General features: G+C 36.4%; 1 long non-coding RNA gene across 1 annotated transcript; it reads left to right on the top strand.

Annotated features, from left to right (window-relative positions):
* Positions 1 to 575: 575 nt before the first annotated feature.
* LOC137826763 (uncharacterized) lies at positions 576 to 1,937 on the top strand. The gene is made up of 2 exons (XR_011083582.2): positions 576 to 1,110; positions 1,487 to 1,937. It is a non-coding gene; the product is annotated as an uncharacterized LOC137826763 (long non-coding RNA).
* The last annotated feature ends 1,134 nt before the right edge of the window (positions 1,938 to 3,071 follow it).

Genomic DNA, 3,071 nt, shown 5'->3' with positions numbered 1-3,071 from the left:
GAAATAGAAAAACCCATCTCTTTTCCTTTCCACACCCATTCTGGTCCAGCAGCTTTTTACTGGCCACACCCCTTCGCTTATCTCCACACACTCCCTAACCCATCTCATTTTGTACTTCTCACATCCCACTATTACCTTTTTTGCACCCGCTCACTTTTACCTTTTTATTTTTTTCACTTTTACCTCACACACGTTTTATGAGTTTCAGATACGCCTGTGCTCGTGTCGGACACACGTATCGGACATCAACACTTGTAGGACACTTGTAGGACACATATCAGTGAAGTGTCTAATTAAAAAAATATTTGTTGAATTTTTGAAAATTTTAACACAGTTTTAACACAATTTTAAAAAGGTATAAATACTTTAACACAGTTAAAATAAGTTTTAACTTAAACTTATTGTATAAAATTTTATTATAATTATAAAAATAAGGAACAAATGTTTTTGAACCACCATGAGAAACATCTTTTTGTAAAAAAAAACTTCAACATACTTGGACATATAAATTTTTATTATCAATTTATATAATTCATAATTATATAATATATAAATCTGGACATACTTTATCTTACATTTTAGAAATTGTAAGTGGTCCTCAAGAGTGAAGGTGGGTTGGGGCTGAATAATTCTGATAGAGGGCGATGTAGAATGATGTGGAGGTTGTCGTTCTTTTTTAGCTTTGCTACTGCGCTTCTTTTGTTTTGGGTTGTATTTGAGTGTCGTTCACGGGAGAGATGAAGTTAGTGGGAGAAACAATTTTTGGTGCTCTAAAGGAGATGACGAAGGGGGACGCGAAAATTGGGATATATGCGAGAGGTGTAGTTGCAAGCGACATTGGACGGCGCGGTAACGACTGGGTTGATGATAGTTGAACGGATCTAAACGCTGATAGCGATGTTGCGGGATGGAGCCCGGTGTGTGCGAAGACTGTTTTAAGCGACACTGGACAACGTGACAATTGGGGCGTTGGTGGTTGACCGGCTCAAGGTGCAGCGAGCTGCAGCGTGCAACCTAATGTGCGTAGAGGTTGTTCTAGTGATTGAGTGGAGCTGTGCGATGCTGATGACGTGGCGCTGGTGTTTAAGCCGTGTGGGATTTTGAGGAGAGGTATTCAATTTCTTCAGTAGTAGATAAACACTTTTTTGATGGAGTTTAGTATTTTATTTAAGTTTTTTGTTTTGTTTGGAGACATTATAAGAGTAATGAAAACTCTAAAAGAACAACAACTCCTATCTATACTAAAACTAACTATGAAATACTAAAACTATTTATGATAATTTCAGACCTTACTTCTATTTATGATAATTTCAGACCTTAAATAGTAACTGAATGAACTAACTTGAACCTTTAACATAGTTTAAAAGTGGGCTTAATAGACCGTGGTGGGGTAACCCATACCAAAGGACAAAAACACACATCACCTCCAAACTCTCACTCCACGACTCACTACCCTTTTTTTTTTGTTTCTCACTCACGCTCACAGAGGCAGTCACCCCATTCCTCACACTCTCCGCTGCTTTCACCGCACCACTCCACCGACGACCACCGCTACAGCCAACGCAGCCCCGCCGACAGAATCCGCGTCGGCCGTCGCCCAGCCACGCACACGTACACACCATCACGCGTGCTCCTCCACGCACCGGACACCAACGCCGCCCTCCAGCGCCATCAACTACCTTGCCGGCGACCACTATCATACCGCTGCCCCGCCGCCGCTGCAAAAGTCACCTGCCACCGTCGCGCCACAATGCGACTGTCTAGCTTGCAAGTTTCTGAACCCAGCCCTTTACTTCCAGCATCCCTATTTCATGAACTCTGAATTGTGTTTTTTCAATTCTGGATTTTCAATTTATATTGCCTCCCCCAATACTTTCACTATCTGCACCACAGTTTTATCCGCACCACCCTTACCAAATCAGTCTTTGCACATTCAACTGGCTCAGCACTTTTGCTTTCTGCCACCCCTTTTTTTATTTTATACACCCATCAGTTTTTAATTTCTTTAGAAAAATAATAATAAATATATAAAAATTTGAATTTCTAAAACAATCATTTGAGTAAAAATAAAAAATAATAAAAACATAAAATATAAAAATATAAAATTTTCAAAATTTAAAAAATATCAACAAACAATTTTTTTTTCTTCAAATAATTGATTGTGAGAACTACACGATCCTTATTTTTTGTTATGAACAAAAATATGTAGTAGCAAGATTAATTGTTGTTGGGTTCACTTTTTAAAAAATCCAGTTTTATCTTTTTCAAAAGTCCAACTCAAATTGGTACATCCCTTTTTCCAATAGTTTAACTTTAGAATTATGAAAATTCTAATTTTTTGTTATAAACGAATTATGAAAATTCTAATTTTTTGTTATAAACGAAAAATACATAAGGCTATGGTTCATTCTTGTCGAACCTCAAATAAAGAATTCAAAAATAATTTCTTAATGCATTTTGTTTCTACTTTTGGAAAACATCATTCGATTCACATATTTAATTAAAGGTATCATGTTCATACTTTCTTTACATATAATTGACTCCCGGACCCTAAATTTGGTTTGCAGGACATCTTTTTTTTATTTTTTTTGTAGTTTTCTGCAATAAACTGTGGTGGTGACTCCCTTCTCCGTATTTCCAAATTCGTTTTGGTTTGTTGTCCCCGTCATGACCCTGGTTGCGAAAAATATTAAATCAGGTTGGAAAACATTCAAGAATCTTTAGAAAATGTTTTTAGAGTACATAGATTGAGATTAGAAACTTCCTTCATACGTTAGACCTGTATCACGAAAAGGAAAACTAGATCATCTGACGTGTTTTGTATTTAAAGATTATCTAGCAAGTTGTAATCTACTGAAATAGTCTAGTGAGTCTAACATAAAGAGACCGTCTAATATGTTTAACATAGGGAGATCGTCTAGCACGTTTTACACAATTAGACCGTCTAACAGATTAATTTGTTAATCATTGTGAAATCGTCTAACATGTTGAAGCTTTGATACATGGACATCCATTAGCTTTGTTATACCTTTAACCTATTTTATAGTGTTTGTTTCATCAAAACTCATAAA

This window comes from Phaseolus vulgaris, chromosome 8 (genome assembly GCF_051622355.1).
Source record: "Phaseolus vulgaris cultivar YP4 chromosome 8, ASM5162235v1, whole genome shotgun sequence".
NCBI classification, from domain to species: domain Eukaryota; kingdom Viridiplantae; phylum Streptophyta; class Magnoliopsida; order Fabales; family Fabaceae; genus Phaseolus; species Phaseolus vulgaris.
The sequence above is the reverse complement of the archived record's forward strand: the minus strand, read 5'-3'. Positions and strand labels throughout refer to the sequence as shown.